Source organism: Malania oleifera, chromosome 3 (assembly GCF_029873635.1).
Source record: "Malania oleifera isolate guangnan ecotype guangnan chromosome 3, ASM2987363v1, whole genome shotgun sequence".
NCBI classification, from domain to species: domain Eukaryota; kingdom Viridiplantae; phylum Streptophyta; class Magnoliopsida; order Santalales; family Ximeniaceae; genus Malania; species Malania oleifera.
In genome coordinates, this window is record NC_080419.1 from 80,074,184 (window position 1) to 80,097,320 (window position 23,137).

Genomic DNA, 23,137 nt, shown 5'->3' on the forward strand with positions numbered 1-23,137 from the left:
GTTTGAAGGCACATCGAGTTTTTCTAATAAACTTTTTATTTATGTAGCCTTACAAGAGATATATCAAGTGTTCATTATTTTAAAGGATAAAAAGAACAGCAGGTTACAACATTGACAATGCATAGTCAAACTAATTGATCGAATATATGGAGGAGATTGAAAATTAAATATATAAGGCGGTGGGTAAGTAGAACAAATCTACTCTTCAAGATGAAAGTTGAGATTGAAATGTGCTTTATTTGATCATTCTTAAAGATTTGCTATTGCTATTGGAGACAAGGATGAAGAAAACGAACTCCCTCTAGCTATAAAGGTGTCTGCATTTCAATCAAGCGGGAAACCTATATAGATAGTTCACTTATCAAAACTTATATCAGCAGTAACTTCAATTAATATTTTAGGGTTAGTTTCGTCAAGGATTTTGAGTGAGAAAGGAAAACAAAAGAACATTTGAGAAAAAAATTCATTTTCCATGATATTTTCTCTCTATCTAAATGCTACTAAAAATAAAAAAGTTGTTTCAATATGAATTAAAATAAAAAAAAAATGTTAATCATGCATAAAATTCAAAATTTTAACCATTGACTTGATTTTTTTTTTTTTTTTGGTTTTCTTTCTCATTGTTAATTTATGTATTTTTGAATGAAAATCGATATAATTGTATACTATGTTTTGTCTAAATTTACATGAATTTAAATTTAAGATGTGTATTGTTGGCTCCAAATGCAGGGTTAATGTTTTTTTTTATTTCTATTATATTCTTTGCTTTCATATGTGTGTGTGTGTGTGTGTGAGAGAGAGAGAGAGAGAGAAAGAGAGACGGAGGTAGACAAGGGTATTAAAGTAATAAGGCTGAAACTTATTTTATAAACCTAAAAGAGTATTGTTTCACATATAAAGATATCTTTAATCAACTATTATGTTTTTTTTTATATCAAATTGGTGGTCATCAAAGTGGTTATCCAAGTAATATGTTTTCAAAAGGATAAATGGAATTGAAGGCTTCAATCTTACAGTGGATACTCGTCGTTAGCCTTAATGCAATCCCAAGAGGGGGGTGAATTGGGTATTTACAATTTTGTCTTAAGTTCAACTAATCCAACAATCGGTATTACACAAACCTATGGTCTTTTTATGTAATCGTACACCCAATCAAATATTCAAACAATAAACATAAACATACAAGTGCAGAAAGTGAATTGCGAAAAATAAAAATTAACACCAGATATGTTATCGTGGTTCGGTAAATACTACCTACGTCATCGCCTTGGCTCACTAGCATAAAGATTCCACTAATGCTCACTTAATGGGTGGATCGGCACTAGTTACAACCAGGTCAATTAACGGGGCTGACCTCAACCTACACCTTACCAAGATGATGCACCTAACTTTCCTAACCGGGTCTTAGTCAATTTAGGACTATTCAATAGGGCTAGTCTCCCTTTTCAGGCCCACATCTGAAATACAACAAATATAAAAATTTGCGTACACGAAAATATGACTCTATATAAGCAAATATGTACTACAATATAGTACAGTATAATCAATGCACACCATTGATGTAAGAACTATAGGCTCAGTGATGTATGTGTGCAATCAACACTCAAGATAGTGTCTATATTCAATCTAGCACCAGAGTGTATTAAGAAGCTAATCTTTGAAACTTTGTATCAAACTATATCCCAATAACAATCTAGGGTTTCAAAGACTTCAACCAATAGCAATCAAAATATCTCAAGAATTTTTTCTCAATGATCAAGCATAAGAGATATTTGAAAATAGCTTGTGAAAAATATTTTGCACACACAAAATAAAAGCCTTAGGTGTCTTGCAATATGAATGCAAAGACCCACAAGCTCCTAAGGTAGTAGTATGTGAGAGTATTGACTTAGTATAGGAGTATAATCACTCTAGGTACTCTCACAAGGCTTGAATTATCAAGAAGGTAGTAGTATGTAAGAGTATAGACTTAGTATAGGAAAAATTTGCTCTAAAAAATACAGAACATTTTTGGCTAATCCAAATCTCTAATCCTTGCTTAAACATGCAAATGAACTCATATATATACAGAAGGGAAGGATTATGACCGTTGGGGACATAGGGGTAATTATTAAATTTGTTTAAAAACTATTTAGAAAAATTAACCCCATTTAACCCTATTTACCTCGATTAAAAATTGGACCAGCTCGAGAGTTTCGAGTGCCTAAACTAGAATTTAGCCGCCTGAACAAACACAACAGGGAGAGTGATTTTTGAGGTTCCAGTGCTTGAATTATGGTTTCATTTGCTGAACTGAGGTGATTCTCCAAAAGATCGCGATTCGGTCACCCAGTCTAAAGTTTGGTATGTCGAACTTGAACTTTCAATCGTCCGAGGCATATTTGAACATGGGAGTTCAGGCTATCGAGATGTTGGCAAAAGTTAGAATGGTGGTTCGGTCGCCCGAGGACGCTATAGTTATTTTTGGTTCGGTTACCCAAAGCCAAGTCAACTTTTGGCTTGGTCAAAGGTTCGATCGCCCGGAATGTCTTGAACACCATAGTTCGGTCACCTGAAACCTCATTCGTTTAGCCCTTTACGTCCTATTTCAATTCAATTGCTTCCCCTGATAGTATATGTAATATTAGAGACTATTTTACGTGTAAGTGCAAGGACCTAGGGTCTTTCTAAAGTCTTTGAGTTAGTCCCAAAAACCTGGCGTTGGTCGATCGAAGGATGATCCCAAAGGTCACTCTATGATCTTGAGCTTATAAGTTCCTATCATGTATGATCTGCAGATTATTACAGACCATTTCCTATATTACTATTACAGACCCGAATTAAACATAATATAAATTACAAATATGACTATTCTAGGTCTTTATTCTTCAAGTCGCCTCATGTCATCATGTGATCTTGCCAATATTAACCTGCACACAAACTTGGAAAACATTAAGTACCAAAGTATTTGTCATAATCAAAACGGGATATGACCCATAATATCAACAATATCCCCCTTTTTTTTTATAACAATTACCTTATGCAAAAGTGGGTATAGCCAAGAAAGGCTGTTAGCTTCGGCGTATTCCCAAGAAGGGGGTGAATTGGAATTTAAAATTTATTCCTAGGTTTGGCTAGTTCAATAGCAGTACATTCACAACTTAGGGTATGTCTATACAGTCCCAAATGAGCAAATAAATATAATGTGCAGAAATTAAAATCATGCACAGCATTCACCAACTATAACATACATGTGCAGGAATGTAAATTATAGAAAGATAAACAATGCACACAAGATATGTTATCGGGGTTCGGCCAACTATGCCTACGTCCTCACCTTGGCTACACCAGCACAAGGATTCCACTAATGGCTCACTTAACAGGTGGAGCGACACCTAATACAATCAGGTCAATTACTACAGGGCTGACCTCAACCTTAACTAGGTCAATTAGCGGGGTTGACCTCAACCTACACGCCTTAACAGGATGGCGCACCTAACTTTCCTAACCGTGTCTAAGCCAATCCGGGACTATTCCAGGGCTAGTCTCCCTCTTTAGGCCCATGCCTAGAATACAACAATTTTACTCAATAAATAAAACGGTACAGTGATTATGCTTTCAAGTAAAGCAGATATGTACCCAAATACGCGCAATATAATTAATCAACCACACATCAACAATGTAGGAAATGTAAGCTCAGTGATGTGTATTTTTGTGCAAGCTACACTCAACAGGATATGATCGCTAATATGCTCAAGAGTGTTCACAACAAGCAGTATCTTGGAATCAAAACTATTTTAATAGCACATCAATATTCCAAGTATACAAATCAAATAATCAAACTAGTTCAAAAAGATTTTCCTCAATGAAATAAGCACAATACTAGTTTGAAAATAGTTTGCTTGTTTAAAAATATTTGCACAACAAAAATCCAAGTTATAGGAATCTTTGCAATAACAATGCAAAGATCCTTAAGCTACTAGGCTTTTCCCAACACAAGATTTATCAAATGAAATACGTGGGAAAACCTTGCTTAACTCCCCAAAATTGATATCAATCAACCAAGTAAAGTACTGGGAGTATGAGCAATGCTAAGCAATAAATAAACACTCACAAAGTAAGATTTCTCAAGGGAATGAAGGTGTTTGAGTGTTCTGGGGTTGGAATGAACAAATAGGGTTTAGGAAATTTGAGAGAATCTTTGGCTAATCCTATTTGCTAATCACTACTAATTTTTGCAAATGAACCCCTATTTATGGACAAGGATAAAAATATAACCGTTTGGGACATGTTGGGAATTATTAGAAAAGATTCAAAATGTTTAAACACCATTAACCCAACATAACCCAAATTTACCACAGTTAAATAGTTTTTAACCCGCCGAGGTTCAGGTGGCTGAACCGAGATTCAGTCGCCTGAACAGACACAGCTTTAAAAGATATTCAACTGAGTTCGGTCACCCGTGTCGTGTTTCGGCGTCCTGCATCAAAGTTAGAAACATTTGTTTGTGACTTCGGGTGCTCGGTCCTGGGTTCGGTAGCCCAAACTCATATGTTTGGTCGCCCGGGATCCTTTTGAACTGTATGGTCCAGTAGCCCGAGTTGGTGAGGAGTCCCTTTCAAGGGATTCGGGTGCCTGAGGACGATAAGGTCAAAATAGGTTCGGTTGCCCGAAGTCTAGTCAAACTGTTGACTGGTCAATAGTTTGGGTGCCCGAGGTGATTTGTTCACCTGGGGTTCGGTCGCCTAACCTCACACATTTTTTGCCTTTTAAGTTCATTTTCACTTTGATTAATTTCCCTGATATTATAAGTGATATTGGGGACTTTGTGCACTAAGTGTAGGAACCTAAAGTCTTTTCCCCTAAAGTCATTCGGTCCCTAAGGTCAAACTACGGTCTTTTTGAGAGCTTACAAATACCTACATGTATGACATGCAAAGATTATTATAGACCGTTTCTCCTAATTACTATTACAGAACCATATTACAATCAATGATTTGTCAATATAAATTAAAGTCTTCAGGGTCTTCATGCTTTACTTTCATGTGCTATCTATTTGATCTTCCTAATATGATCCTGCACACAAACTTGGCAAACGTTAAATACCAAGAGTATTTGGCATTATCAAAACTGGGTGTGACCCATGAGATCAACAAAGGCTCCCCCTGAAAGTATGCATAAAGAAATGCAAAGAAATTTAAAGCTGAAGAATTTCCCAAATACCCAGTTTTGCTACTTCTCCCCCTTTTGGCAACAGTAAAAAGGGCATGTAAAATATAACTGGTCTTTGAAAAATGTGGCAATTAAGCATACAAACAATATAACTGGTCATACAAATTTAAAATGACATAACAAATATTATTAGATCAGAATTATCCACAAATCATAGCAATTTAAAGCATATCATAAGACCCGTAAAAGATTTAATTTTAAAATATACGACATATGATAACAGGTAGAAAATTTGAGCATAAAATAGTCTAACTAGTTCATATGCATTTTCATGAGCAGTTATCGAACCAGTTATGCAAATAAAAAATTATATATATGTATAATGATAATAAGGTAAAAGATAAATAGTTTAGTTTTGAAATTTGACATTGCCAAAAAGTATATGTAAATAGATATATATATCCCCTTCATGATATTGTCAAAAATACTAGTGGTGCTTCCTAAAAAAGAAACTTTAAAGATCATGCAAGCAATAATTTTCTAGTTTAGCATTTTGAACATATTCATAATATAACCAAAATCATAACCATATTGATCTAAAGAAAATCTTAACAGTCAAATGCAAGATCGTATGGCAAAGACAAACAATATATGGCAAAGCAATATATATCAACTTAAGATTTTCATAAGGATCCTTTCATTTAAGCACATGCCACACTTGATTCAAAGCATATCTAAGGTAAAAGTATTTGAGAGTATAACAAGATGAATATTTAATTTTAGATGCTCCCACTATCGTTTAGAATCCTAGCTTAGAGACAATAAACTACTTATACCAGTTAAAGACAAACTTCATTATGCTAGTAGTATAAGTCTATCAATTTAAATCTTTTTAACCAACCATACTGATTATTAATCCACTATATTTATCCTTATCAGTATAGTTGTCCCTATAGACCATAGATGCATAAGAGAATATATATTAAGGCATGCTATGTAGTTCATGACCCAAGAACATTCCATATCAAATAATGTTCAAGGATATCAGAAGAGCCTCAATATTTTGATACACGAAAGTGATGCATGAAGATCATTTATGCTCTTTCTATAAGGATGGAGCTTAGCTCCCCTGAACATTTTTTATGATTATGTAATGATGAAATTTAATATTCAATTAGTTTTTACTCATCATTTCAAAAATATTTTAAATTTCATTTTATTATAATCATTTTTAGACAAGGTTTTACTTGGGAAAATTCTAACAAAAAATCGGCAGCATGTCTTCCGTAAATTGGACATTTTCCCATAAATCGACAGTGTTTATTGATAAGCACTGGATAGATATGGAATTTATGATTACTGGTGCTTATACCTAGAATGATGACCAGGTTTTGATTAATGAGATTAGGGTCAAAGGTAGATTGACTAGGATGGATCCCTAAAGCTCATCTCTATGCAATGGACAACAGTTGCTTAACTTAAGATATTATATTTAAGCATGAGTTAAGCACTTAGAATTAATTACCTGGCAAAGATGTCATGTCCAATTGGAAGTGGATGTGTATATTAAGCTTCTACATTTTGAAACTATACCATCTCCCAAGCCTATTGACATTACAAACCCATAAATCCAATCCTAGGGTCTAAGGAAAAATTAACTAATTTGGTAATTTAATTTAAGTCCATTTTTCTTTAGGTCCTATGGGGTTCACCTTCATGATTACCCACTCATCTTCTTATCTAAGCCTCGGGCACTTCTAAATAGACAATTAAAGCTGACATGCCCTTTCATTTTACTAAATAAGCAAATTTTGTATATGCGTGAAGGGTTTTGCTTATTTGTTATATTTTTACAAAAAGAGGCAAATGAATGACTCTAGGATTTATGAATCAAGCTTGAACCCTTTTTGAAAAGAATTTTTCTTTTTGATTCCAAAGGATTTATTATGATTATTCTTATCATTTTTTGCTTTGAGTGTAACTCTAGAATAATCATCTGTTTCTTTCTCCAAGCATATAACTTTCAATATTTTTTCAATCTTTTTCATTTCAAGAATAGCATGATAATTTTATAACTCCTTTAATTGTTTTGCTATTTTTTTTTTCTCATTCTTCAAAAATATTTTATGCTTAGATACCCTAACTAGAAAATTGTGCATTTTCAATAAAGTATTTTCTAGTTTTTCATACGACAACATGCTTTTATTATTCAATTCAGCACATGATTCATCAAAAGAATTAACACAATAGTTTTCACATAAATCATTGCATGCAACGACAATAGTATTTTCACAAAGTTTAACAGATGATTCAACACATGATATTTTACAACAATCAATATAAGAATCATCAACTGTATAACAAACTGAAAATAGGAGGTGAATCATATACCTCTTCATTGATTGGCGTTATTAATGCATGTTTTGCTTCCTCTGGAGCATTTGAGCTTAAATGCTTCAGAGAGATGGTCTCCGCTTCTTTTGCCTCTCCATATTTCCTATCGAGCTCCTCTCAAATATCCGTTGCAATGGAACATGCCATGATCTCAAGAAGAATATTAGAATCTAAAGCGCAATACAATAAATCCATGACATATGAATTAGCATGCATCAAATTAATATCATTTTCTATTGGTATACAAATTCCTTTATTAATCACCTGCCAAGCCCTCCAGTTCATAGATTTTATAAATACGCTCATTCTAAGTTTCTAGGTGGTGTAATCAACACCACAAAATAATAAAAGACTCGAAGGTGATCATCCCTCGATGAATGGGGATTCACCAATGAGAGTCATTGCTATTTTTACAAAAGCTATTAAGCTTAGTGCAACAAGGCTTTGATGCCACTTGTTAGCCTAGGTGCAATCCCAAAAGGGGGGTGAATTGGGTACTTAAAATTTTGTCTTAGGTTCAACTAATCCAACAATTAGTATTACACAAATCTTGGGTCTTTCTATGTAATCGTACACCCAGTCAAATATTCAAACAATAAACATAAACATACAAGTGCAGAAAGTAAATTTCGAAAAATAATATCAACACTAGATATGTTATTGGGGTTCGACCAATACTGCCTACGTCCACGCCTCGGCTCACCAGCACAAGGATTCTACTAATACTCACTTAACGGGTGGAGTGACACCGGTTACAACCAAGTCAATTAACGGGGATGACCTCAACCTACACCTTACCAGGATGGTGCACCTAACTTTCCTAATTGGGTCTAAGCCAATCCGAGACTATTCAATAGGGTTAGTCTCCCTCTTCAGGACTACGTCTGGAATACAACAGATAAAAAAATTTGCATACACGAAAATATGCTTCTACACAAGCAGATATATACTACAATACAACATTGTATAATCAATGCACACTAATGATGTAAGAACTATAAGCTTAGTGATGTATGTGTGCAATCAACACTCAAGATAATGTCTATATTCAATCTAGCACCAAACTGTATCAATAAGCTAATCTTTGAAGCTTTGTATCAAAATATATCTCAATAACAATCTAAGGCTTCAAAGACTTCAACCAATAGCAATCAAAATATCTCAAGAATATTTTCTCAATGATCAAGCATAAGAGATATTTGAAAATAGCTTGTGAAAAATATTTTGCACACACAAAATAAAAGCCTTAGGTGTCTTGCTATATGAATGCAAAAACCCACAAGCTCCTAAGTTTTCCCTACACAAGATTTATTAGATTAAATCAGTGGAAAAACTTAATCTTAACTCTCAATATGAAAATCAAATAACAAATAATGCAATGAGAGTTTTTTAGCAAGATTGAATGGAGAATTATCACTCTAGGTATGCTCACAAGGCTTGGATTATCAAGAAGGTAATAGTATGTGAGAGTATAGAGTTAGTATAGGAAAAATTTGTTCTAAAAAATACAGAGGATTTTTGGCTAATCCAAATCTCTAATCCTTGCTTAAACATGCAAATGAACTCATATATATATAGAAAAGGGAAGGATTATAACCGTGGGGTACATAGGGGTTAAATTTGTTTTAAAACTGTTTAGAAAAATTAACCCCATTTAACCCTATTTACCTTGATTAAAAATTGGACCAACTCGAGAGTTTTAGGTGCCTAAACTAGAATTCAGCCGCCCGAACAAATACAATAGGAAAAGTGATTTTTGAGGTTCGCGTGCCTGAATTTTGATTCGGTTTGCTGAACAGAGGCGATTCTCCGAAAGATCGCGATTCGGTCACCCGATCTAAAGTTCAGTATGCCGAACTTGAACTTTCGATCGTCTGAGGCATATTTGAACATGGGAGTTCGGGCTGTCGAGTTGTTGGGAAAAGTTAGAATGGTGATTCGGTCGCCCAAGGACACTACAATCATTTTTTGTTCGGTTACCCAAAGCCAAGTCAACTTTTTGACTGGTCAAAGGTTTGGTCACCTAAAGTGTCTTGAACACCATAGTTCGGTCGCCTAAAACCTCATTCATTTAGCCCTTTACATCCTATTTCAATTCAATTGTTTCCCCTGATAGTATATGTAATATTAGAGATTATCTTACATGTAAGTGCAAAGACCTAGGGTCTTTCTAAGGTCTTTGGGTTAGTCCCAAAAACCTGGAGTCAGTCGATCGAAGGGTGATCCCTAAGGTCACTCTATGATCTTGAGCTTATTAGTTCACATCATGCATGATATGCAAATTATTATAGACTATTTCCTATATTACTATTACAGACCCGGATTAAACATAATATAAATTACAAAAATAACTATTATGGGTCTTTATTCTTCAAGTCACCTCATGCCATCATGTGATATTGCCAATATAAACCTACACACAAACTTGGCAAACATTAAGTACCAAAGTATTTGTTATAATCAAAACAGGATATGACCCATAAGGTCAACACCTGTAACGAGGCCTATTACACCTAGCTTATGGTTTAACGTAACTATGGTCTTCACTGGTGAATCGTACAATTTTTCCTTTTTTCCTAAATAGAATTTATGGTTTAACATAACTATGGTCTTCACTGGTGAATCTTACAATTTTTCCCTTTTTCCTAAATTGAGAAAAGAGTTAGAGCATTTTATATTTTTGCATAACATTTAATATGTTTGTTAAGTCTGGTTAATTATATATATATATATATATATATATTTTAAGTCGAGTGAACAAATGTTTGTCATTGAAGCTTGCAAAGTATCTTAGAGTAAATCAATGGCGTGTTATTATCTAATCCAAATGATGGAAATGATGATCATGCACTGGATTACTCAATGTAAGTATAATTAAATGTCACATTGAGTTTTTAAAGTGACTATTGACTTGTTTACAGGCTATTATTCCACTGTCCTTTTAGATCATATGTCTAATAATATCGAGTTACAAGATTCTAATTTTGCTTATAGAAGGAACAAATGCTCATCATATTTGAATATTTAAATTTATACCTATGCCTCCGCGTTGATGAACTTCAAAAGGTGAATAACACAAGTTTGACTTCGAAGATAAGTCTTTATGAAATTGGAAGCATTCTTACAAATTAAGCCTTATTATAATGAGAAGTAAAATTGTTGAGTTTATTCACAATTCAAGTTTATAATTTGGGAAGATATGCAAACACTTGACATATGTTGAAAGAAAATTTCAAATTTTTGATAAGGCATTAGTAGATCTATTAATGGTACCTTTGATTAGAAAGAAGCACAATGAGACCAGTGGTGTGTGAGAGCACATAAAGGACGACATAACAGGAATGGTAAAGATTTACCTAAACAAGATCCAAAAGAAATCTGGAAAATGTCCAGAATAAAAGCTAAAATCATTAAACAAAAAGGTTCAATAGAATTTATTTTCAATTTCATAAATATGCTCTGCAGTTGCAACCTAGGTTGATCCTCTGCATCAGAAATTATTTGTTTGAATAAGATTTCACTCAAGAGCCTGGTCAGGTCCTCAAATTAACAACTTCAACAGTTTTTCCAAATGCTATTCAAGAAAGTCCAAAAGGTTGAAGCAATGGAAAATATTCATTGGCCAAATCAAAGTTTTGCTAATGAAATTAAGTGAAATCAATGAAAAGTATTACACATACATTTTTGGTTGGAAACATGAATTATGCTCATGCATTTATGCATGTTCTTGCAGTGACATGTGTTTTGTATTGGAAACCAAGAAATTTGGTTGAGAAATTTCGTTTCAAGACTTCGAGTAATGGATTATATTTTAAGGAATATTAAAGTCTTATGTGATGTTTTATTCTCTAATAAACAATAGGTGTTTAGGTTAGTCAAAACATATAAGGTTGAGATATCTTGTTGTTAGAGAAAGGGTGCAAGATAAAAGATGTTGATTGAACAAATATATAGCTAAATGATTTAAACCCATGGATTAAAGTAATTGACGCCTAAAATGCATAATTAGCATGTAAATTCTATTGGTATGGTTAATAATATTTTGTAATTCATGTACATATTGAAAGTAAAGACAATGGAACATTATTGTAACGCCTTAACCCGTCGCGTGGGCTCGGGGTGTTACTTTAGTGACGTCTGTGTACTTGATACCTTATTCTTCATATATGAAACACATATACACGACAGAAATAAAATATTAAATTCTCAAATTATATTACCAGAGTTTATAACTATCTTTATACACAAATATCTACATTTTCATATAATTACATCCTAAAACTATAAAAATAAATAAAATTTATGTCCATATATTCCACCTACATATATTTAAACCACTAGCCCGGCTCCTCTAGCTTGCTAGACCCGATGTTTAGGATTTCCTGAAAATATAGTTTGTAAAGTAGGGGTAAGGCACAACTCAGTAAGTGAAAGACTAAGTTTACGTCAGTGTGTGGTCAACATGCATTTAGTGTATAGAAAATAACCAGTTCACTACGTAGATAAATACATTTATGAAATCATTCTTATTTTACACTCACACACACAATTAGTCAAGGATAGAGAAGATTACTAGCTCATACAAGTAACTTCCCTCTGCTCTAATACCATTACTGCTACTAGAGTACTCACCTTTCTCAGCAAGGCCTTAAAATTATCTTATTAGTTATTCGTATTCACATAAATTAACAGATATGCATATAAGACACTCCCTGTGACAAATACATCATTTACTTCCCCTATGACACGAGTTATGCGGCCCGAAGGCTGAACTATTATCCTGAGGGATCCACTTAGACAATAGTCATCTGTAGTCTCCGCTAACATACTTCGCGGGTATATGCAGCTCCAACAACTAGTTTGATTGCCCTCACCCAGGGGGTACATTCACCTCACGTAGGCAAATCGGACAAGACCACCCTACATCTTTCAGCACAAGTGTAGGCGCACATGGCCATATAACAAATCCCTAGCAATGGTACCGTGCTCACAATACACTGGTCCTCAGGGTTCCTAAAGCATATCATGCAATTTAGACAATAAAATCACCATTCATGTGATGACCCAAAAATATATATACGATTAAAGTATAATAATAATAATATAATAATAATGATCATTAAGTTAATATCAATACAGAAGTATTTTTCTGTAGGATCCTCGATTCCATGTTTGATGCCTAAGAAAGACCTTATCTTAGCGAATGCTCAGAGACCATTGTGGCTCAGTCACTCCCTAGAGGTCGGCTTGGTCAAAATGAAATTTTATAAGATAAATATAATAGACACTATTTGTACACATAAATAAGTACATATATATAAAATAGTGTTTTGACAGACATAATTTGTAGAAATAATAAGAATAATATAGGTACCCTATGTGGGGCCCACATGAATCCCGAAATCGTGCGGGGTCCACAAGAGTCCTGAAACTATGCAGGGCTCATAAAATTGTGCGAGAACTATTGGAGTTATGTAGGACCCACTTGGGTCTCGAAATTGTATGGGGCTCACAATACCATATGGATATGAGTTTTCGAAATTCGATCTTAATTATTTTTCAAAAAAAAAAAAACTAAAACATAGTTTAAAAATAATAACAATAACAATAGTATTCATGATTTTTAAAAAATATTAAAAAATAATAAAAAATTAAATTAATCAATTAATTAATTAAAGGGGAGTGGTGGCAAGCACTCCCACATGACTCACATTCCTATCACATCCCTAACTTATGCCTAACCCATCCCATGCCCATTATTTATTTAAAAAAAATTATAATTTCATCCCTCTCCTTACACTTTTACAAATTTTATTTTATTTCCCAAAATTTTTCTATAAATAAGAAGCTCTCAACCTTTATTTTTCAAAGGAAGAGAATAATTAGTAAGTGAAAGAATTAGTGGTAGAGAGATAATTTTTGAGTAAGTTCTCACTCACCCACTCTTTCCGATCTCATTTCTTAGAGATAGTCATTGTGTTCGTAGCACAAGGTAAAAGAAAGAGGTAAGTAAATTTGATTATGTTATATTTTTATTTAAAATTCATTCTTGAGTTTATTTGTAAGTAAATTTCGATTATGTTAGTTAGTTTCATAAATTCTCTTGAGTTTATTTTCACACATATTTAATTATACTAGTTTTATCTTTAATATACTTGCATTTATTTTTGAGTTAAGAAATATTCTAAACCCCTCAAGTATTTTCCATCATTAATTTTTATTTAAGAAAATATTTTTAACAAGAAAATTGTGTGGCATGAGTTTATTTATACGTTGCATATTTCACGAAAATATGAGTAAAGATTACATGAGTTGAATTTTATTATGTTGCATATTTCACAAAAATATGAGTAAAAATGAGATATCCATGATATTATTTTAATTGTACAAATTATATAATAAAAATATTTTTAAAACCTCTTATGGCTCAGACGATTCAAAAAATTACGAATGTTCAATACCGCAACTTAAAGTTTAAACGGATCAGAGTGCACCCACACTGTTTGTAGAGTGATTTTATATGGTAGTGAATTTCTCTTTAGTGTACACCTAGGTCAGACCAGGGTTTAATAAGGAAAATCTCACTTATAATGATGTACGTTGAATTAGTTTGGCCGGTCAGACAACTAAATTCAGTTTTCAGACCGCACAACCCAGTCATAGAAGTAAACATGACTTACGATTAACATGTCTGAGTGTGATTTTTACAGTATATGTATATACATATTAAATTACAAGTACAGAGTTATTGATGATTTGAAGGTAAAGTAGAAGTTTATATGAACATGGCCATTATTGTGCCTAAATGATGATTCAAAAGTAACGTATAAGGAAAAGTATATATATGTATATAAATAAAAATTATAATTATAGTTTTTAAAGTCAAAAGTTTAATTTAACAGTTATAGTATATGATTATAAAATTTTACTGTTGTAGTTGATGGCAAAAGTTTTTATGAAGAAAATTTTAAATTTACATTTATTTTAAAAGCATTTTTAAAGCTAAAGTATTAAATATTATTTTACGAAATTAAAAAATGTTGAAAGCTCATTTTGGCCATACACTAATAATAATCTTATTTACTTAGCAAGCATCGTCTCACCCCAATCATTATTTTACATTTCAGATCATTTTGAGGAGCATACCAGAAATCTGACGTAGCAAGTGCATAGGCGGGAATAGAAAGAGCGGAGTAGAATAAAAAGATTAGCATAATACAATTTAAAATATGTTTGTGTATTTTAGAATTTTAGAAATTTGTATTTTAATAGTTGAGACATATAATTGTAATAAAGCTAATTAGTGTTCTGATAATAAAAATAATTTAGATTTATTTGCATCCGCTAAAAAATTTATATATAGGAACTCACTCGGGTTCGGGTTCTTACAATTGGTATCAGATAATAGGATATAGGTTCTACATACTCTAGTATATAGATTTTACGAGAGTTTAGGCATAAAACATGATTAGGTAGGATTGAGTAGTTTATGATATTTCTTTTAATTTGTTATATTATTATACGTTAATAATAAATTTATGATTTTAAAATAACATTTGATTATTGTTTAAGAATGGATCCTAAAAATAGTAACATTGGAGGAAATGAGATTAACGTGAAGGCTCTAAATGATATTTAACAATCATATATTTTCTAAGAAAAATGGTAGTATTATTGAAGACACATTAATTAATTTAAATATGTTATTTATGTTTGTAAAAACACGTACCTATTGATGACTCATAATTAATTGCTAGATTAGATGCATTAATAATTTAAAATTTTCACATATAATAATAATAATAATAATAATAATAATAATAATAATAATAATATTTAAGATTTATTTATTTTCGCTGTTATTATTTTCACTAAAAACATAAGAAGTAGCACATTAGACCCTACTATGTTTGGAAGTGCTATACATACAAATAGATATGAACAAATAGTTTATTCTGAAATTTGAATTTACCCAAAATTTCTTTGCATGTGCAAGTTGGATATGAATATGTATTTTTACCTTACATATTCAGTTCTTATCAAAATATTCAAGCTTAATTTAGGAATATATATTTTGACGAAATCTTTAATTTTTTAATAATTTATGAGAAATTTAATACAATTTAAATGTTATTATATTATATTTAAATTCAAAAAAAAAAAATCCCTTAGCATGTGCAAGTTAAATATGAATATATACATATATACACATTGCATATTCAATTCCCATCAAGTATCCAAGTTTGATTTAGGAGTACAAATTTTGACGAAATTTTTAATTTTTATTTTGTATAAATTTATAAAAGTAAATACAACTTAAATTTTAATATATTATAAAAAAAAATTCATTAATGAAAGCACTATAAAAATTAACTAATCTTCTTCAAATAAATAACCAATATCAAATCATCGATCGGTCAAACATACCCAATATATATTTGATCTAATATAGTTATAATAATAATAATATTGGAATATAAATATATATATATATATATATATATAATGGGTACTCTCGCAGTAAAAAGAAAAAAAAATAGCCTCATGGGTAGAAATCATCGGCTATAGGGGAACTTCTTTCACACTTTTCGAAGTAATGGCGGCCTCCACTGTCTCAAGAGAAACATTGTATATTTGTTGTTGTGGCTGTTGGTACTCTTGAGGGTTAGGCGGAGGTTCTGCGAGAAATTCCTCTTTTTCTAAGATGTCGAATTGCGTGCTTATCACATTAATGATATCCTGCAATTCATTATGATGATCGACTTGAGTTTGCATGAACTGCTGAAGCATGTTCGCCATCTGTGTCATGCTATCCTTAAGAAATTCTAACGACGTACAGTTATGAGGGATCTGTTGTGGTTGGTATTGAGGCGGAGGATTATCTGGATAGTATGTTGGCTCATATGCCTTTCTACCACTAATTGTGCTGATAGGGTGTACAGTCATAGGTATCTGATCATATTGTGTATTCCACTGTGGTACACATTCAGCTAGGTAATCAAAGAACGATAGTACCTGATCTGGTTCCTTGCTGAAGAGTTCTCCATTGCACATGGTCTGGACAAAATACTTGCAATCAAGGGTAAGAGCAGTATAAAAATAATCAACTAACCTCCATGAGTCAAACCCGTGACGTGGACAAGTACTTTGTAGATCCTTAAATTGCTCCCAGCAAGCCCAAAATGTCTCGTCACCCTACTGCACAAAATGAATAATTGTTCCTACAAAAAATGAGTTTTCTATAAGGGACAAAACGCTTGCAGAAATCCGCGCTCCATATTCGTCCAATTAGTGATAGAGTGAGGTTTTAAGGAATGAAACCATATCTATGCCCCATGTTGCAAAGAAGCAATAAATAATTGCAGTCTAGTAGATTCATCAGTTCTAACATGAGAGAAAAACATGTTACAGGTTAGGTCAAACTTTGTTAAGTGCTGATAGGGGCACTCAGATTCCGTTCCGTAGAACTCGAGTAGCAATGACGTCCTCCCGCACTGCATCATGAAATTAAGATCTTCATTAGGCAAAACATTAGAAGAGGATGCAGTGGCATATTCAAGCTGCAAAAAGTCCATTATCGTGCACGATGCAGGTGCAGCCATATTTATGTGTTTTTTTTTTGTTTTTTTCAAAACTCAAATTTTTTTATTTTTATTTTTTGTTTTTTCTTTTTTCATAAAACTAATTAAAATGACAAGAAAAACGCTAATTTGAAACTAAAACCGACATTCCTTGGTAACGGCGCCAAAAACTTGACTCACTTGAAAAATAAGCACCTCGGAAACTATCCCAAGTATAGGAGTTACGTCATGTAATATTCAGCCCAAAGGCTAGATTGTCTCCTCAAGGAATGCATTTTAATTTCAAATTTTACCTTCTTCCAATTTAAATTAAAAAGGTACTGAACTCAGTTCAGATTCAGGTTTTTCAAGATTGTTCAATATCACTTTTGACAAATTAAATGACACGCAATTTAAAGTCCTAAAACTAACATGCATTGAATTAAAGAACACTAATGGAAACCCTAATTTACTCAAGGAAACATCAGAACACGCGTTAAATAAAGACGATAACTTTGAATACGAAATGAAAACACGCAACACTAATGACCTAATTAGATTCAAATGCACACACTAAAAACCGGAACTTTAACACAAATCAAGAACTCAAACCAAAATTTAGTACTCTAAAAACTTAAACAATACCCAGACAAGATAAAAACACGAACTTTAACAAGAAGGAACCTAACTTAACCGAGTTTCAACAAAAAACTAGATTTTTGGAAAAACTTCAAAACAAGAACACACTTTTTTTCTTTTTCTTTTTTTATATTTTATTAATTTTTTTTTTATTTTTCAAGAAATAAAACGATATTTAAATTTTAAAAAAATAATAAAAAACCACTAATTTAAATCTAATAATAACTTGAATTAAAAACAAGATAAGTAAATAAAAAGAAAATTAAACTTCAAAAGAATTAAAACACTTGAACAAATATTCAAATAAACTCTCCAAAACTTTAATAAATAACTTAAATAAAAAAAACAAATCATTCAGCTGCAATTGGAATTAAACGAAAGAAAAGAAAAGAAGAGAGAGAGAGAGAGAGAGAGAGAGCCATGGGGCTGTGGGGAGCAACTGGTATTGAGGTGCTATTCTGTTGGAAGCTTCAGGCAACTGTAGTGGAAGGCTAACCTCGGCTTTGGACTAGCAGAGGCTCGAGTGGTGGCTTGCTGTTGCAAAGGGTGGAACAAGGAGCTGCTATGTTGTTGCAGCTACCATGGATGGAATTGCTGCAGCAGGCTGGTTGAGGAGAGGTGTTGTTGCAGCTGCCAAAGCAAAAGGATGGCAGGAGGAGGAGATAGAGACGAGTAAGAAACAGAGAGAAGAAGAAAATACAAAGAGAGTTTAAGGAAAAGAGAAAGGAAAAGGAAAAAGGAAGAAAAGAGAAAAGAAAGAAAAGAAAAGAAAAGAAAAAAAGAAGGGAAAAGGGGGGCCTCTCTCATGCACAGGAAAAGAAGGATTTTAAAGGGGAGGGGGGTTGCCCTAAGATCCGGATACATCAACTTGACCCGGTCATTCAAGCCTATGTTATTATATATATATTTTTTATTTTTTTCTTCATTTTTGTGCTCTCCACGTTCACGGTCAAGTTTGACCTCCCTAGACCCCGTTTCGCTCGAAACTCAAAACATAGAAGTTGTAGATAATCCTTTTTTCTTTCTCCAAAAATTTGAATCGTCTCGATAGGAGCTTGGACAGGATATTTATGCACGAATTACGAACTGGTACCGATTTTGATTCCCGAAAATTTTCCTGCGACAAAAAATTACCAAAAATTCATAAATTGTTCAATAAAACACATAATCATAAATAAGACACTTTGTTAAAATATTAGACGTAATTAGACATTTAATTAAAAATAGAAGCTATAATACTCGGATTAAAATGCCTAATTACACAGTTTTAGCACGTAATCATAGTAAAGTCACCAGAGGAAAAGAAAATTCAAATAAATTCTTGGAAGTTAAAAGAAATAATATTTCCAAAAATAATTTAAAATCCTTTTGTAAATCACATGGTCATGCATCCTCAAGCAAAAATAGTGCAAATAAATCAAAACTCTCTCACACAAACAAAATTTGTTTATATTGTGAGAGAAAGGGTCATATCCGATATTTTTGCCCTTGAGGAGATGCAAACAAAGGAAGCTTGAATGGGTAGTGAAGAAAAACCCCTTAGCACCCAAGGAAGAATGGGTACCAAAAGGAAATATTATAGAATTGGTGTATTCCTAAGAGGAGGGTGAATTGGGTATTAAAAACTTATTCATAGGTTTAGCTAATTCAATAGTAGTATTTTCACAACCTAGGGTCTGTCTACCCAAATGCGCAAATAAGTATAGTATGCGGAATTTAAATCATGCGCATCATTCACACTATAACATATACGTGCGGTAAATATAAAGTGTGGAAATATTAACAGATATATGATATGTTATCGGGGTTCGGCCAACTGTGCCTACATCCCTGCCTCTAGCTCGAAAGCTCGAGGATTCTACTAATGGCTCACTTAACGGGTGGAGCGGCACCTAATACAATCAGGTCAATTATCATAGGGCTGACCTCACCACAAAAAATCAGGGTATTAGTGAAGGATCAAATTCGTCACTAATACTTATAAATTCGTCATACTATTAGTGACGAATTTATAAGTATTAGTGACGGTTTGAAATTAGTTGCTATATTTGCCGTTACTACTAACTATTAGTGACGAATTATAATAGTCACTAAAACCCTAATACCGTCACTATAAATTCTACATCGGCTCTACTCAAATTCGTCACATTGGCAAAATTATAGCCATTAGGGACATATAAGGCATTTTTTAATTTGTTTTAAAATAGTTTAGCAAAAATAACCCTGTTTAACCATATTAACTGTAGTAAAAATATAAGACAACCCGAGAGTTTTGGGTGGCTGACCTATGACTTGGTAGCCCAAATAGACTTAATTAAAAAAGCGATTTTTCAAAGTTTGGGTGCCCGAGTTAAGGTTCGCTTAGCTGAATAGATGAGATTCCCATTTTGTCTGCATTTCGGGTGCTCGGTCTGATGTTTGGTTAACCAAACTCATGTGTTCAGTCGCCCGAGGATGATTTGAACGCTGAGGTTCAGGAACTCGAGTTGGTGGGAAAGTACCTGACACAAGTTCGGTCACCCGTGGAAGATATGTTCATTTTTTGTTCGGTTTGTCGAACTCAGGTCAACACTTTGACCCATCCATGGTTCGGTGAACTGAAGCTGTTTGAACTACCAAGTTCGGTCGCTGATTGCCTTTTGATTTTTACTTAAGGTAATTTTCTTTGCACAATCTTTCCTTTATAATATGAGAACTATGTTAGGGCTTTGTGCACTTAAGTGTGGGAACCAAAGGTCCATCTAAGGTTATTTTGAAATGGTACCAAAAATTCGGCGTCAGTCAAGCTTCGGGTGATCCCTAAGGTCTTTCTAATGTCTTGAGCTTATAAGTTCCTACATGCATGATGCACATCAATTATTACAGACCAATCCTACTTTACTATTATAGACCCAAATTAAACATGATATGAATTACAATACAAAATAAATCTTCTGAGTCTTTAGTCTTCAAGTCTTCACGTGTCATCAAATGATCTTGCTAATACAAGTCTGCACACAAACTTGACAGACATTAAATATCAGAGTATTTGTTATAATCAAAATAGGGTATGACCCGTAGGGTTAACAAAAAGGCTTTTTGGTTGGGTTTAAAACCTCAAGTTATGCACCTATCAAATTTTCCTAAACGCCCTTCAGTATTTGAGGCATAACTTTTACTAGAAGAGTCCAAAAAGCATGATCTTGGTTTCTTTGAAAAGCTAAGAAAAAATATCACAACTTTTATGTTGATGATGTTTTCTGATTCAAGGCACTAGTCTACTAGTGGGTAAAACTAGTCAATCAGTTCAGGCAAAATGTTAACGATTGCTGGTAGAATGCTGCTAGTCGACTAATACAAGACACTAGTCGACTAGTGGGTGTGCCTAGTCGACTAGTGAGTGTGACTAGTCCACTAGTGGCCTCGAGCCCAGGACAGTAATGGCTAGAAAACAACTAGTTTCTTTTTGGGAGTAGCTCCTAACGGTCCAATAACGACTAGCAAGGGTTTTTGGCCATAAATACAAGTTTATAAACTTGTTTAATATGATTTTGTTATTATTACAAACTTATAGTAAAAATATCCTTGAATAAAAAACTTAGGCACTTTGCATCTTTGTTCATTCATTCACAAGTGCTCAAGTTCTCTCTTGCTCATTTATCTTATTTGATTCAATCCTTGAGAGAGTTGTGTGAGGTTTGGTTTGTATTTGTTATCAACTCAAATTAAAGGATCATCTTTTTGTAAATCATCTTCTTGGTTGTAAAGTTTCTTTGTGAACCGCTTGGCGAAGGTTTTTGGTGAACCAAAGGCTCTTGGTGAGTGTGGTAGAGATTTGTTCCCGAGTGTAGGGTTTGGTACCCGAGTTGTAAGACTTGCTTCACTGGTGAAGGAGTATTCATAGTGGATTGTGGAATCCTTGACTTGATGCTAAGGTGTGGACGTAGGCTTTGTGCCGAACCACGTTAAATCTATGGTGTTAAGCTTTCTCTCCCTTCTCTCTTCATTTTATCTTGTGCATGATTTATTTTCTGTATATTGTGATATAATTTCTTGCAATCTTACCAAGTATTTTATTTTATAGAGAATGCCCAAATATATGAAAATAGTCCATTCACCCCCTCCCCCTTTGGACTATGGGTGGGACGATTAACAAAAGTGTTATACCAAACTTTTTGATAGTCGTAGTAGGAATAACCTTAGGGATTGAATGGCACTGAGAATGGCCTTTGCTTTGCCATTGGCATGTTCTCCATTGGGCTTAAAACATTTTCTATTTGAATTGTACAAAAAACAATCCAATTTGAATCGTCTTTGTTAAAATGCGTTTTTCAAAGTAATTGAATTTGAATCCACGAGAATGAATTCATAGAATTCTTGAGTTTTCAAATAAATCATCTGGAATAAAATAAAATCCTAAAGGCATAGTTTTCTGGGCAAATGAGGTGTTTGATCCTCCAAAGTAGTGAGGTTCTATGACTGAAACAATGATCATATGTTCTTTTGATATATATTGTGTTTTAATGAAATTTGAAGAGATTTCTAGAATTGAAGGGGACTTAGAAGATGAAGAAGGGATTTTTTATTTCTGAGCAGCTTGAGGATAGTTTGAAGAATGAGATTGAGGAGGAGACTACTCAATTGTCTCAAGGATTTGAAATCTTGAGGAAGATATCAAAGGTAAATTTGATAAATTCTTTTGAGGAGGTTGAGGCTTGGGAATTTGACTTTTTGAAGAGGGAGGCAGATTTGAGATTATCGTGGCATAATCTTCTTTTGAGCATAATTTTGATTTGGGCGTTTTTGACCCTTTTGGCTTATTCGGAGCGCTCATTGTTATGCAAAAACTCCCTAGTCAAAAAATCTGCAAGGGAGTTTTCTTCTCCTTTTATAAATTCAATTTGAAAATCAAAACTAGACAAAATTCCTTGCCATCGGGGAAAAATTTGTTTTGAAACCAAGTTTTGAACATCTTTTTGCAAAATTTCTTTTGCTGATTTGCAATCAACTTTTAAAAGAAATTCTTTATTGAAGAGATCATCTTGAAATTTTTGAATACATTAAACAATTGATAAAATCTATTGTTTTATAGTTGAATAATTTAATTGAGGGTCAGACCAGACACCTGAATAGAATCTTGCAATTCTTTCTTTGCCTTCCCATCTATGTTTTAGGACACCTCCATAACCTATATTTGAAGCATCTGTTTCAACTATCAAAAAGGCTTGAGGGTGTGGAATGCTAAGAACAGGCAGGGTTCTTACTTAAGTCTTAACCTTCTTAACAACTTCAATGTGTTCATTTGTTAAGGCAAGAGGGTTCTTTTTCAATCTTTGAACTAAATGCTTGACTATTTCCCTAAGGTAGGGGAAAAAGTCTACTATGTAATTTAAGCATCCTAGGAACCTTTGTAG